The sequence below is a fragment of the Homarus americanus genome, unplaced genomic scaffold, assembly GCF_018991925.1.
Source record: "Homarus americanus isolate GMGI-L3 unplaced genomic scaffold, GMGI_Hamer_2.0 scaffold58074, whole genome shotgun sequence".
NCBI classification, from domain to species: Eukaryota; Metazoa; Arthropoda; class Malacostraca; order Decapoda; family Nephropidae; genus Homarus; species Homarus americanus.
In genome coordinates this window covers 95,800-111,926 of record NW_024729094.1, presented here as the reverse complement: position 1 = coordinate 111,926, position 16,127 = coordinate 95,800, and the positions used below count along the sequence as shown (strand labels likewise).

The window sequence follows — 16,127 nt, the reverse complement described above, 5'->3', positions numbered from 1 at the left end:
GACTTCCTATCGGCTCCCTTATGATTTACCCGATAGGTAATTCAGAATGTTAGTTGAATTGGAGGTTTTATTTATCATGTTTTTAACATGCTGTCTCCATGTGAGGCGTTTGTCAAGTTAGGCCTAGAAATTTAACTGAATTTTGAAAGACAGTAGGAGTATTATACAAATGGAGTGCTGGCTTTAAAAAGGGAATTTTTTATCGAGTTAAATCATCTCCCATTGTTTTAGCCATCGAGAATCTTAAAACTCACTGCTGAGCGGCAGCAAGAGCTTCCTGCATCCCCATAGTTGACTAGCTATCATTGCGACCACAACGTACAATCGTCGGCGAAGAGGGAGATCTTAATTCCTCGTGGCACGGGAGCTAATGACGGAAACTCATTCATTGTAATTAGAAATAAAACAGGACCGAGAACGCTGCCCTGTGGTACCCCGTTTTCTTGGACAAATATGTCCGACTTTACGTTATTTTTCGAAAGTTTGACAGCAAATGTCCTGTGGTTATGAAATTTTTAATAAAGTCGGGTAAACGCCTCCTTAAACCTAAAGCGTCAAGTTTCACGAGAATCCCAAAAGTAATGTCCCAGGTGAGGCTCGAACTCACAACCTCGGCATGGCTCAGACACTGTCGTATAAGTACCGCGCGCTAACCGATTGCGCCACTGGGACAGCGACTCGTATTTCAGGAGGCGAGCGTTTATCCTCTCAATCTGTTTGTTTGTTTGTTTGTTAATTAGCCTGTTTGTGGGTCTCTTCGCTATACACGTCTATGATTTTAGTGGAAAGCAGCGGATTTTTTGTTCGTGTAGGTACAGTACGTGTGAACCCAAGAAGTATCACGAAGGTGGAAGTCTGGGTGTTTGGCCCCAGTGGTGTCCCCCCCGCCCCCCATGGTAGAACCTCCTCATTCAAACATCTGTTTTTCTGTTTGTTTGCTGTGCACGGCCACGATTCTTAAGACAAGGATATGGAATTTAAAGTGTTTCGGCAAATAGCCTCGAGACTGGTCACGAATATCTAAAACAAGGGAGGAGACGGCCAGTCCCCACCTATAAGTGGGCCACCTTTTGCACAGCCATAGTTCTTAACACAGAGATGGAATTTGGCTTGGTTAAATTTTGCATAAAATCGGAAAAAAAAAAATCGGGCAACACCTGATATCCCAGCTAGTGACTATATTACACACGTCCTCACGAAGAATGGAAACCTTACCCAAACGAATTCATCCTTACCAAACGGACACCAATCTTTATGAGGAAAGGGAAGGAGCTGCGCATAAAAGTTTAAACCAAGGATCGAGCGAAGATTGAAGATTTTTGGTATTCAGAACGCTGCCTTGAGCCAACACAAAGATTCAAACCGGGTTTGAGATCGGATTTGTCGATCCTCGCGTTAATCCAGCCTGGAGGTGGAGGCAGGTTTAGCAGCCTATCCATCATTTAAGATAGCCAGTCAACATGAATTTTAACAGACAGCACGCCACTTTTCGGCGATATCGTCAAATTGGAAATTTTGTAGAGAGAAGACTGATGGTAGACAGGCAGAATCCTATCAATTTTTATGATGACACTCAATTCAGACAACTATATAGGTTTCAACAAGGGAAATTTCCTTGATATTTTCCATGATATGGAGCATCTACTTGACAGACCTGTTGGCTATGGTTCATCTCTACCTCTTATTCATCAACTAATGCTTACTTTGAGATTCTTTGCATCGAATAGTTTCCAGGTAAAAAGATTCTGGTTACTGACTGAGTTATGGTAATGTTTTACAACACTTTCGTGTTTAGGGTCCATGAAGATCAAGCGGGTAAATGTAAAGAACGCTGACGCTTTGGTGTCAATTCTGGTCTTGAAAGAGCTCACACTCGGTGCCGTCACAGCCCTCTCTGGCAGGTTGTTCCAAGAGTTCACAATTCTCACCCCGAAAAAGTTTGCCCTCACAGTTTTCTGGACTTGTGGCTTCTTCAACTTTGAGCTGTGACCCCTTGTGGGGCGGGTGTCCGCCAGCTCCAGGTATGGACACTTGACTGAGTAGTGCCCTGTGAGATGCTTTTACATATCATTTAGGTCACCCTTGCCCCTCTGTAATATAAGCTAGGCAGTTGCAGGCGTTCTAATCTCTCTGGCTAACTGAGGTGCTGGAGTGCAGGCACCAGTCTGGTGGCCCTCCTTTGGGGACATTCTCAATCAACTGACAGAGTCCAGCATATCTCGAGGACCAGACGGGTGACAGTACTCTAGGCGGGGAAGCACCTCACTCTTGAACGACCTTCTTCAGATGTCTAGAAGGTCCGTCCCGCTTAATGATCTTTTAAAGCGGCTGCACCAAAATATACAAGTAATCACTACATCATTCATTGGTAAACGCTCCCTGTGAACAAAATGCCCGAGACACTGAATACTGTGCTTGATGAGCCAGTTCAAACTGTTAATTTCATAGACTTTCCTTGTCGTGAGAAGAAATGGGCAGCACTTACACAACTCTTCCTATACACATTGAATTGCGATGGTTATCTTTTAGTAAAGTTTTGACTTGTGTGTTCGTTCTTCACAAAGAACTACTTGACTTATGTCTTGGTAAGTTAAATCAACTGAATTAGGTCTTCATAACATAAAATTTTTAATCATTTAAAATAAAGATGTTATAATATGATGAAAAATGAGTCGCGGTAAACATGTATTAAGGAACATATCACCGTTTGGTTTTATATCAGACATGTTGTGTTAACAGAAGTGAAGAGTCCAGTCAACTATAGTGGTCGTTCAGCATTTACAAGACTTGCAGTACATTATTAATCAGTATTTCCCATCTGTAGAAGTCTTCATTTGGCTGTCAAACTCTCTCACTCTATCTGTGGCTTCATTAATGTCTTTTGGCTCACCTGAGAGAAGAGTTTCAGACATTTCCAAAGCTATTTGTTGACAACTGCTACCTTGTGTAACCAGAGACTCAGGCGAGGCAACAAACTGATCATGAGGGCAGTGCGAGGAGTGGCGTCACCTGCCGGGAGACGGAGGTGATTGAGGCAAACAATAGCTATAATTTTACAGTAAATGTAAATATTGAGTTTTAAATCTGCTTTTGCTCAGAAACTTCGCTTTTATCTCATTATTTAGTGAAACTGGTAGGCGTTTCCTAAGCAGTCTTGTTTAATTAATTTCAGGTAGATGTTATATATAACTCTCCAGAATGCTTCCTGTTATAAGCTGCCGCCAATATTGTGTCAGTAGTGATGGTGTTGTGTGATAGTCTTCGTTAACTGTTTCTTCTGTCTCTTAAAGTTATCTTCATCTTAAGTACTCTTGGTGGCTGTAGGTGTCTGTGAGGCAAGTGTTGAAAATATCTAACCCACTTCTCTCCTTTTTTGGTAAGGTTCACCTTTAAAGGTCACGTATGAGTCCCTTACGTCTGTTGGTGTTGATGGAAGCCTTTTTTCTTCAGCTTCGGCTCTAATTACAATTCACCAGCTTCATTTACTCTGTTTTTCTTTTCAAATACTGTCTCTAGGCGCGTCGTAAACTTCTCCAAACTTCATTTTCTCTTTCTAAACTTCTCTTTGGTTGGTTTCCTTTGTTTTGCTTAAATGGTGTAGTCTTGTTCCTTGTTTACCCTTACATGGGTCACTGAACCAGCCCTTTCAGGCGGCTTTTGCCACTGACTGAAGACTTCCTTCATCCTACACCGCCCGCGTGATGGTCGAGTCGCTTCTCTCTCTCCTCCTCAACCTCTCATATTAAATTACGTGGCTCAGTCTGATGGTGCAATTTCATTTCTTACTTTATTTCTTTAGTTTTGAAGAGTTTCACGAGGCCTCTGACTCCACTATTCACTTCTTGTAGTCTGTCTCTTCTGCAGTTATCAAAAAATAATCACCAACAGTACTGGGAATTAACACTATGACAACCTGATATAATATATTCGTTCCTTTGGTGAGACATTTTTTTATGAATTTTTATCTCTTGGATACAATGTTTCAGGTATCAGGATTTTTCGATACTGTACTGTACTGTACACTGTATGAAAATAGTGGTTGTCAGTTATTCCACCTGGTCTTTCTTCAACTTATATCCAGTGACCACGATAGCGTAACCTACAGAGAGTTTTGAAGGGTAAATACCATATGTGTGGGTAGGTCAGCCTCATCTGGTCATATTACATATCACTTCCTGTTAGGCTGTTGCTATACACTCGACAACTTGTTCGCCACATTTACCACACTGTTGATAAGTGTGAAGGAAAACTGATAACGTTTGAGGTAGTGCGTGTTGAGGTGATTATTGACACCAGGTCTGTTATTGTCACCAGGTCTGTTATTGTCACCAGGTCTGTTATTGTCACCAGGTCTGTTGTCACCAGTTCTGTTTACACATTGTGACTATCAATCTCCATCGTGATTTTCTCTTCAGTAATTGTATGACCAACTCTTACCTATACTAACCACAGTACAATACATTACTTGTATTTTATAATTTAATTCTTATTTATCATTATTTTATTGTTGTTAGGTCAGACTCCAGTGGTGTTACTTGTATTATGAATTATTATTTCCGTGTTACACTTCATCTTCCCTCTCAGTGCCCTCTGTGTTGAGTGAGTCAAGTCTCGTACAGCTAATTTATAAGGAAAGTACTATTTCTACCCATCATGTATTTCACTTGGTGTCGTTAAAAGTCTCATACACTCTCTTCTTAAGCCTTATCATTATAGAATTATAATAATTGTTGCCCCTCCTGTAGCGAGGATGGCGGGTCCAAGGGCCACCTAGGCGTGAATTTGTTTAAGATGTAGAAGCTGTCGCCAACACAACAACCACACCCTAAGTTAACGAGCTGCATGACCCAGTGTCAAGGAATAGTCCGAGAAGACCGGACAACTTGCCAACTGCATTGGCTAACCATTACCCCGTAACACGATACGCAAATCGATTAACATCCAGGTCCCCAATTAATGCTGGGTAAACAGAGGCAAATGGCGTAAAGAAACATGCCCATTGTTTCACCCTGCCTGGGTCTGCTCGCTTGCGAGGCGAGCATGATGACCAATACACCACAGGTCGTCATTGTAGAATACACACTGTAACTCGGATATATCTAAGCTGGTCACCCAACAACACTGCTTCTCTTCTTCCATTATAGCAGGACATTTCTCGAGTTCTTTATACAATGATCAGTAATTTCGTAATATCTGTCACTTGTATATTAAACTTTCTCAAACTACTTTTTTATTATTGCTTGTCGTAGAAGGAATAGCTATCAGCTTATGTACTGTATTCGGGCCTCTCTCTGCTGAATAAAATGGTCTGGCGTTAGTCAAATAAAATACTAAAAGTGGTGTCGCCGTAGTGAAGGAGTTAGTCTACTGACCTCATCTTGTCCTTAACATGTTACTTGACCTTCTGCTCGTCGTGTCTCTGTACTTTATTGTCCCTCAGTTAGGTCAGTTGTGTCCACTGTTCCACATTACGAGTAGTGTATATGTATCATTTATCACGCTTGACCGTAATATAAATCATTGGTTTTAGATGAAGTTATAATGACTGACAAGTGATGAAAACCAATTAACTAAACGATGATAAATAAAACATCAGAATAAAAGAGTAATACTATTAAAAGGTTATTAAGTATCGGTAAAACAAAACATGTGGCAGTTCCCGAGGCTGCTGCCCACAGTTAATAGTCAAATAACTTGGGTCGCTGATAATACTTATGGATCTGAGCCTTTGTCTCGTCAGGACTAAAAATTTAATATATTGCTATACTTTTTAGTGAAAAACGAGCAGCGTACAACGTTACTCTGACCACCTACGTGATACGGGTAGTCCCCATTAGAGGTTCACGGCGCCATAAGCTCGCTGAACAGGCTTTGTGTGAAATATAACAAAGTCTAGGACTGCTTTTAGTATCCTGGTGGTCCAGAGGAAGCGTTCCCCGGTCACATTCATGGGTTTGTGGGCCGTGGGTTCGAATCCTGGCGGGTTGAGGTGTTGATTGTACAGTATATATATATATATATATATATATATATATATGTGTGTGTGTCAGTAGTGGTGTAATATACAGTAGCTAGGAACGGTAAAAGATTTTACAACACAAATAATATATTATCACCCATTTGGTAGTGCGGCCATTTTCATAAAATGATTACAAAATTATGAACATAAAAAACGCAATATTTTCCAGGCCACAATTTTTTTCTCTTCACATAATGTTTATATTTTTAGGCCTCGTGCCTGAAACATTAGTTAAACAACGTTGTAATTTTGGGGCCTGAGAGAAACTCATAAAATACTGTATAGGTAATTGTAGAGTCGGTTTTATTAGAGATTTTATTTACTATTGTTATTAGTTGTAGTTTTTATTGGTTTAGTAATTTGTTATTTATATTTGTTATTGATCGTATTTGTATTGGTTTATTATGTTATTTTATTTATATATATTGTTATTCGTTAGTATATTTATTTGTTTATCAGTGTTTCTTCTTTGTGCTAACTCTCCATAGCTGTGTTAATTCTCCGTGGCTTTGTTAACTCACCGTGGCTGTATTAACTCTCTGTAGCTGTATTAACTCTCTGTGGCTGTATTAACTTTCCGTGGCTGTATTAACTCTCCGTGGCTGTATTAACTCTCTGTAGCTGTATTAACTCTCTGTAGCTGTATTAATTCTCCGTGGCTTTGTTAACTCACCGTGGCTGTATTAACTCCCTGTAGCTGTATTAACTCTCTGTGGCTGTATTAACTTTCCGTGGCTGTATTAACTCTCCGTGGCTGTATTAACTTTCTGTGGCTGTATTAACTCCGCGGCTGTATTAACTCACCGCGGGCTGTATTAACTCTCTGTAGCTGTATTAACTCTCTGTGGCTGTATTAACTTTCCGTGGCTGTATTAACTCACCGTGGCTGTATTAACTCTCTGTGGCTGTATTAACTCACCGTGGCTGTATTAACTCTCCGTGGCTGTATTAACTCTCCGTGGCTGTATTAACTCTCCGTGGCTGTATTAACTCTGTGGCTGTATTAACTTTCCGTGGCTGTATTAATCCCCGTGGCTGTATTTAACTCTCTGTGGCTGTATTAACTCTCTGTGGCTGTATTAACTCTCTGTGGTTGTATTTAATCTTATTGTATTAACCACCGTGGCTGTATTAACTCTCTGTAGCTGTATTAACTCTCTGTGGCTGTATTAATCCTTCCGTGGCTGTATTAACTCGTGGCTGTATTAACTCGTGGCTGCATTAACTCTTCCGTGGCTGTATTAACTCTCCGTATGTATTAACTCTCTGTGGCGGTATTAACTCTCTGTGGCCGTGTTAATTCTCCGTGGCTTTGTTAACTCTCCGTGGCTGTGTTAACTCTCTGTGGCTGTATTAACTCTCTGTGGCTGTATTAACTCTCCGTGGCTGTATTAACTCTCCGTGGTTGTATTAACTCTCCGTGGCTGTATTAACTCTCCGTGGCTGTATTAACTCTCCATGGCTGTGCTAACTCTCCGTAGCTGTGCTAACTTTCTGAAAGCTGTGCTAACTGTCCGTGGTTGTGTTAACTCTCCGCGGCTTTATTAACTCTCCATGGCTGTGCTAACTCTCTGTAGCTGTGCTAACTCTCCGTGGCTGTCTTAACTCTCCGTGGCCGTGTTAATTCTCCGTGGCTTTGTTAACTCTCCGTAGCTGTGCTAACTTTCTGAAAGCTGTGCTAACTGTCCGTGGTTGTGTTAACTCTCCGCGGCTTTATTAACTCTCCGTGACTGTGCTAACTCTCCGTTCCTGTATTAACTCTCGGTGGCTCTGCTAACTCTCCGTGGCTCTGCTATCTCTCCGTGGCTGTGTTAACTCTGTGGCTGTACTAACTCTCTCTAGCAGTGCTAACTCTCCGTGGCTGTGTTAACTTCCTGTGGCTGTGCTAACTCTCTGTGCCTGTATTAACTCTCGGTGGCTCTGCTAACTCTCCGTGGCTCTGCTATCTCTCCGTGGCTGTGCTAACTCTCCGTGGCCTGTGTTAACTCTCCGTGGCTGTGCTATCTCTCCGTGACTGTGTTAACTTCCTGTGGCTGTGCTTATTCTCCGTGGCTGTGTTAACTCTGTGGCTGTACTAACTCTCTCTGGCAGTGCTAACTCTCCGTGGCTGTGTTAACTTCCTGTGGCTGTGCTAACTCTCCGTGGCTGTGTTAACTTCCTGTGGCTGTGCTAACTCTCACTGGCTGTGTTAACTTCCTGTGTGGCTGTGCTAACTCTCCGTAGCTGTGTTAAGTTCCTGTGGCTGTGCTTATTCTCCCGTAGCTGTGCTGCTCTCCCGTGAGCTCCTGCTGGCTCTGCGTGGCTGTGCTAACTCTCCGTGGCCTGTGTTCACTCTCCGTGACTGTGCTAACTCTCAGTGGCATGTGTTAACTTCCTGTGGCTGTACTTATGCTCTGTAGCTGTGCTAACGCTCCGTGACTGTGCTAGCTCTCAGTGGCTGTGTTAATTCTCCGTGGCTGTGCTAACTTTCCGTGGCTGTGTTAACTTCCTGTTTCTGTGCTTATTCTCCGTTGCTGTGTTAACTTCCTGTGGCTGTGCTAACTCTCCGTGGCTTTGTTAACTTCCTGTGGCTGTGCTTATTCTCCGTAGCTGTGCTGACTCTCCGTGGCTCTGCTAGCTCTCCGTGGCTGTGCTAGCTCTCAGTGGCTGTGTTAATTCTCCGTGGCTTTGCTAACTTTCCGTGGCTGTGTTAACTCTGTGGCTGTACTAACTCTCTGTGGCTGTACTAACTCTCTGTGGCTGTACTAACTCTCTGTGGCTATGCTAATTCTCTGTGGTTATGTTAACCCTCCGTGGCTGTGCTAACCCTCTGTGGCTGTGTTATCTCTCCGTAGCTTTGTTAACTCACCGTGGCTGTGCTAACTCTTCGTGACTTTGTTGACTCTCTGTGGCTGTTCGTGAGTGTGTGTCTCCGACGGTGCCACATTTAACCATGTTAGGCAAAAGTTCCTGGCACAGAACTTTTGACAGGTACTGCTCATTATTGGTGGTTCATAGTAGGTTCACTTAACGAGCATCAACAATCTTGAGATATTAAAGAGGTTTCTCCGCTAGACCGTATAGTGTACAGTTACGGACAAAGTTCCCTGGACACTTGGCAGTGTAAGTACTTGAGGAGCATTAAGTGACGTGGTTTGTAATTTTAACGTATATATTGGATTTTTTTTTTTTGCATTTTTAAACGTTTTTTTTCTGTTTTGTGGTTACGATATAATAATTATGTAATGAAGAACAACGTTATTAGATATAAACCAATTATATATATGACCCAGAAGTAGTGGCCAGATATTACCAAGTGTTCAGGGAATTTTGTCCGCAACTGTAGAACAATATGTTGTGTTGAAGGTCATCCCAGCCGCCGGTTACCATAGTGTTACCGACAAGCTCCCAGTCCGCCTCTCATACCGTAACAGTATTCGTCGTTTTCTTTCACCGTAGAGTAAATATTATTTCCATTTTAGATCTTAATTTTCAAGCGAACTTATTTCAAAGAATGTCATTTGTAGATACTATAGTCTGTAGGGAGCCATTTGAGGTATCGTTCCATAGTCCTGTAAAGACCTTCTTTTAATAGGGATTAGCTCACCCGGGCACAGGTTACCGACCCACATCGGGGCCTGGGGGGTTGGGGGGAGGGGAGCTATAAATAAATTGAACCATAAATAAATACAGTAATGGAGAAAAAAATAAAACAGATCAAGAGTGAGAAACGATATATATGTTGTGTATCAAAGTAAGAAAAACACTCTAGACTGCTATTGTGTGTAAATGAGGCAAAAAAGTCAGTCAGAACAGCAACCTGGGACTCTGATAATGTCATACGGCAGCAGGGTCTACCATTAGACAACTCATTATGCTTCCAATATCTCCCCAGGCGGTAGTACCTCCCTGTTTTGATAGCTATCTAATACTCGACTTATATCATCATAATTATCAAGTTGACTTGTAAGTTAGTACAGCGATCAAGGTGTACATTGGTGCTTTTAAAATAAGGGTCATACATCTATTTGTATACAATATTATTTGGGTTACAGTATTTTGTAACTTGTAAAAACTGTCGAGCATAACTCAACAGATTTTTGTGTGGAAAATGGCTATGTTTCACTACGGGATGTAGTAGGTAGTAGGCAGCAACCACACAGGGAGGTACTACCGCCTGGGCAGATACTGGAAGCATAATGTGTTGTCTAATGGTAGACCCTGCTGCCATATGGCATCACAAAAATTGTGACCAAGTCCCAGGTTGCTGATCTGACTTTCTGCCTCATTTACACACAATTGTAGGGTCTCAATTGTTTCTCTTACTTTGACTACACAACATGCATACAGTATATTGTTCCTCACTTTTGATCTTTTTTTTTATTATTTGTGGTCCTTTAATAATAATAATAATAATAATATTATTATTATTATTATTATTATTATTATTATTATTATTATTATTATTATTATTATTATTATTATTATTATTATTATTATTATTATTATTATTATTATTATTATTATTATTATTATTATTATTATTATATTTTTGCCTCCAGGCCCTGATGTGGGTCATTGAACTGTCCCTGGTGGGCTAATCCCATAAGGCAAAAAAAACAAAAAAAACAAATGGGTGTATTTGTTGATAGCAGTCCAATCATCTAAATGAGTCACTTATGGCTTTTCATAATTTTTCATGATGTATCGATGTTCAGTTAATTCACCACAGTCACTCAGCGATCATGTATTAAGAACATAAGAACATAAGAATGGAGGAAACTGCAGCGGGCCTATTGGCCCATACTGGGCAGTCCCATTTACACCCAACCCCTATCGCTCATATATCCATCCAACCTATGTTTGAAGCTATCCAGCGTATTCGAGTTAATGATGGTTTTTGGTAACTTGTTCCATTCATCCACTACTCTATTCCCAAACCAATGTTTACCTATCTCGCGCCTAAATCTAATTTTGTTTAATTTAAAGCCATTGTTACGAGTTTGCTCCTTGTTGGATAATTTGATTACCTTTGTTATATCAACTTTTTTAGCCCTAGCTTCCATTTATAAACCTCTGTCAAATCACCCCTCACTCTACGTCTCTCGAAGGAGTGTAAATTAAAATTCTTTAACCTGTCTCTGTACTGAAGGTTCCTAATGCCCGATATTAGTCTTGTCATTCTCCTCTGAATTCTTTCTAGGGATTCTACATCCATTCTGTAATACGATGTCCAGAATTGAACTGCATAATCCAAGTGAGGTCCAACAAACGCAAGATATAGTTTTAGGATAACCTCTCCAGTCTTGTAACTAACACTCCTTTGTATGAACCCAAGTACTTTATTGGCCTTGTTTCGAGCAAATACACATTGTTTACTTGGAGTAAGATTCTTACTTATCATTACTCCTAAATCTTTCTCACATTCGGATTTCTCTGTACCATCGTTGTTCATCTGATATCTGGTTTCTCTGTTTACATCTCCAAGATTAAGTACGTGACATTTGTCTACAATGAATTTCATTTGCCATTTTTCAGACCATTCGAATTTTTTTTAGATCTTCCTGTAGTTTTGCGGAGTCTTCGTCAGATTTAATAATACACCCTATTTTAGTGACATCATCAAATTTACTTATGTTGCTGTCTGTGTCGATATCTATGTCGTTTATGTATATAATAAATAATATTGGTCCAAGTACTGAGCCTTGAGGTACCCCACTCGTGACGTTACTCCAATCGGATGCCGTTAATGCTCACTCGCTGTTTCCTGTCCTGCAACCACGCACTAATCCATTTTAGAATATCCCCCCCCCCCCTCCAATACCATTAGCCTCCACTTTTCTTATTAGTCTTTCGTGGGGGACTCTGTCGAAGGTTTTACTAAAGTCAAGATATACCACATCATAGTCGTGCCCCTCGTCCATTGATTCGAAAACAGCTGAAAAGAATGTTGACAGATTGTTAGACATGAACGCCCGCTTGTGAAGCCACGATGGGAATCATTGATATTCAACTTGTGCTTCTCCGGGTGATTTCGAATAGAGTTTGAAATTATTGCTTGCAGTAATTTGCCTATAATTGATGTTAAGCTGATTGGATGGTAGTTAGAGGATAGAGATCTATCTCCCTTCTTGAAAATCGGTATTACATTCGCTATCCTCCAGGAATCTGGTACTACACCCGTTTTTAAAGATAGGTTAAAAAAATTTACTAAGGGCATACTAAGGCATACTAAGCTCTTCCTTATATTCCCTTAATACTCTGGCATATATCTCATCGGGACCTGGCGAAATAAAAGTGAACATTATATTTGAACAACTAAGCCAACGAGAAGGAAAGATTATTTTAAAACCCTTATATAAACTTAGTCCAATTTTCAACACAATATAAAAATGGACTCGACAACAGGTTACAATAACTGTGTGTGAGAGCTCGGTCAACCTGTACACCAAACTTTGTTGTGAAAGTTAAACTGCTTCACTTCATAACTTTCTTTAATTGTCTGCCATCAAACAAACAATATATTTCTCTCAATACATTCCCCTTTTGCATGGGGTTCGATAATCGCTATGACCGCCGTTAGTACAACAGTGTACTCCTTCACCGCCAATTGTGTGAGAGTTAGTGTAAAGGTGGGAGCCGCTTCTCCATTATTCCAGCCCGGGACTTTTCACCTTATGGGGGCGAACACTCAAGAGATATTTGTACGGAATCTAGGCCGGTGTAACATGACTTTGTTGAAACATTTAGCTGCATCAACAGTTGTGACTTGTTGAGCGTCTCCAGTAATAATGTTACGGTTTTACATCCACTACCCCCCCCCCCATGCTGTCTACAGGTGAAGTGTGAAATACGTGGGGAAGTGGAGTACTCAGTGGTTGTTCCGTTTATTTGTTTATTTTCTAGATTGACCGGGGATACATCGTGTGGTTTTGGGCCAGGAAGCTGTTATTTGGACACGATAGTGACCAGGTGGTTTGAGAGCAAACGAACGATGTTTAAAACAAGAGGCGAGTGAGGTATTCACTCGGCCACGGGACCCCTGTACCAAGTAAGGAATGACAAGGTTTTAATGACTATGAAGTATTTGAGGCTTTTGTTGTGTGCAGACCTCCGAATGTCTTTGAGAAACACAACATCTCTATATTTGAAACGCTGACAGACGACATTCTCTGAGGAGGTTGGGAACTCATAGGACTTGGTCATAAAACACACACGATAAGTTCAAACAACTTGTCAACTATGTGTTCCTCCTGACAAGACCAGGAACCCAAACTTTTGACAGATTTTATTTTGATTAGTTGAATAGTCGTCGTCATTGCCTGATTCCTGGGATGTGTCCCTTGGTAAAATTGATGATAAAATATTTATAAATTGAACAATGCAAGCAAGAGACTGCAACTACCCGCCAATTAAACGAAATATTCTGGTAAATTCATAAAATTAGCTGTGTGTTCCAGTACCAGAGAAGCAGCTAAAGTTCCTCAAATTGGATCGTTGTCGTCATTTTTCTCCTGTACGTCTCTCATGGTGCGCCTTTCTGTCCCTGCTGCCACCGACACACTGCAGTCGTTCTTGTAGAGTAGAGAGGCAAATGTACGTAAAACTCTTCCTTTAATCGTTTTGAGAATTTTATTTTTCTCCTCAATTTGGTTAATTCCGTCAGTCCATGTTAACAGGTGTGTTGTGACGCGCCACAGTGTTAGCTCAACCACACCTTTGATTATATTTTATTGTTACTACATATACACAGTAGAGGACGTTAAGGTTGTATTGTTTCTATAACCTCTCCATAATCATGGCTTATTTTACACGGTTATAAGTTTTGTGTCTTCTAAGAGAATACCAGCCGAAGTCACCCGGTCATTGAGAGGTATTGGCTTTGTTTATCTACGTTGTTGAGACAAGTACATGGACGACTCCTCAAACAAAACCAGTGATGGAATTTGTGTTCCGTGAGTAGCCGCCAAGAGCTTATATACTATGTGATAACACCGGTGATACTGAAACATTATAGGTATATAATATAGCGGGTGACTTATACGGTTTAAATGTTTATTGTGAAAAAAAACTGACACAGTTACAACGAAAAACAAGATATACTAATAATGAAGAACTCAAAAGTTTTAGTTTCAAGCTTCGGAAGATCATTATGAGCTTGTGTGGCTCTACAAACATCACAGCGGTATTTTTCCCTTCATACAGTCTGTACTATATCATACTTAACTTATTTTTTACAACCTTACGTATCATTCCCTTCAAATTTTCTTAAGTTGCTGACAGTGATGGAACGAAAACTTCATTGTTGACACACCATGAGATGATAAAGTTCAGGAGTTTAAACCAAGCGAACGAACCGCCTGCATCCCACCCGAGGAATGTTGTAACATTTTGTGAACAAAGAGCGACGCACCATATTGTTGAAATAAGACATCAGCTTTTGTCCTTCAGCAGCTGGGACTGTAGTACAAATGTTTATTCAAAACTGTTCTGTAACTGGCGATATTGGCATATTGTGTGAGGTATAGAGCGGACCCTGGTGTTACATATTCAACGCCTCAGCGTCAAGGGTCCCGAGAGTGTTGGTCGTTCAGTAATACTAAATCATGGTGATACATCTGCGGCCAGTCATTATTCTCAATCTATCACCGAACTGTCATCTGGCATTTAGTGGTGATTGTGGTAGAACTAGGGATAATGTGTTTTACCAGTGATTGTGGAAGAACTACGGATAATGTGTTTTACCAGTGATTGTGCTAGAAGGGGGACCGGTGGTAGATGCGGTACCATTCTTGCCTCGCAAGCGAGATGTCACGGGTTCGATTCCCGGGCCGGTGGAAGTTGTTTGGACTTACTTCCTAGCCCCCATTAGTCCCTGTTCACCTAGCAGTAAAGTAGGTACCTGGTGTAAATCGAAAGTTGCGAATTCGTATTCAGGGAAAGTTGTTGGAGCTTCCAATAACTTCTTGACATAAACCACTGACTCTTCAGGCTTCTACGCCCTTAACTCGTGAGACATAAAGCAAGCATGAACTTAGCATGCTTCCCTGTTGGGCGCTGTAAACGCTTCTGCGCTTCACCTTACACAAGAATGTAGGGGGGTGCCCAATAAAAAAAAAAAAAAAAAATTGTGGTAGAATTACAGATAATGTGTTTTACCAGTGATTGTGGTAGAACTACGGATAATGTGTTTTACCAGTGATTGTGGTAGAACTACGGATAATGTGTTTTACCAGTTTGTGTACAGTTGTATTGTTTGTTCGTAGTAGTAATAAGATTCATTGTTGTCTACTCCTACTGTGAGTTAAGACGATGACGTCATATTTGGTGGTGGATGTTGTTTAGGTTCGTGTTAAGGTAAAGATCCGGGTGTGTTTCTTCTGGTGAACTCTGTAAAGTTGTCCACTATGTACTCCAAGAACACTGAGGCGTAGCAACACATATAGTCCAGGTGTTTGTTAGTCCTTCAGGTATGTACCCTGAAGGTCTCCGGGTGTGTCCTTCAGATATGTATACTGAAGGTTTCCTGGTGTGTCCAAGAACTATTGCATCTCTGTGGGTTCTCCTCTGACTGACGTTCATTATTGCAGTGACAGTATCGACCATGAAACCTCTCGCCTGTGTCACTCACTAGTGAAACCAGAGAGAGAGAGAGAGAGAGAGAGAGAGAGAGAGGATGGAAGGGGATGTGTGTGGGATGGAAGGGAGGAGAGAAAGGGAGAGGAGGGAACGGGAGAAGAGAGCTTTCAACGTTCTCGGCATTGTATGTAGAGTCAGTGGGTAGGGACGACGAGTGTAAAAACTATATATCAATAAAGAGAAGTGAGATACGTAGGGAGGTGCCCGGACTGGTGGACGGTCTGGAACATAAAGAACACCTTTCGGGGGTGAAAGATGAGTCTCTCTTCTTAGGGTGAGGTTTACACAGACATGTGTGAGGGAAGGTTCCTTACAACTTGGGAGTAGCCCACCTGAATTTTAGGGGAGGTGGCTGAGGTGATGGACCATTGAGTTCACCTAAATGATTGGTGCCATGACAGACATACATCTTTAGTTGTAAGAAGTTCACAAGGTTTCGTCACCAGGAAAAACTTAACTACTTTTCGTTTTTCTTTGATATTCATTGGAA

General features: G+C 41.1%; 1 non-coding gene across 1 annotated transcript; it reads right to left on the bottom strand.

Moving 5' to 3' along the window:
* Nucleotides 1-582: 582 nt before the first annotated feature.
* Trnai-uau lies at nt 583-672 on the bottom strand. The gene is given in 2 exon segments: nt 583-618; nt 635-672. It is a non-coding gene; the product is annotated as a tRNA-Ile (tRNA).
* Between the last annotated feature and the right edge of the window lie 15,455 nt (nt 673-16,127).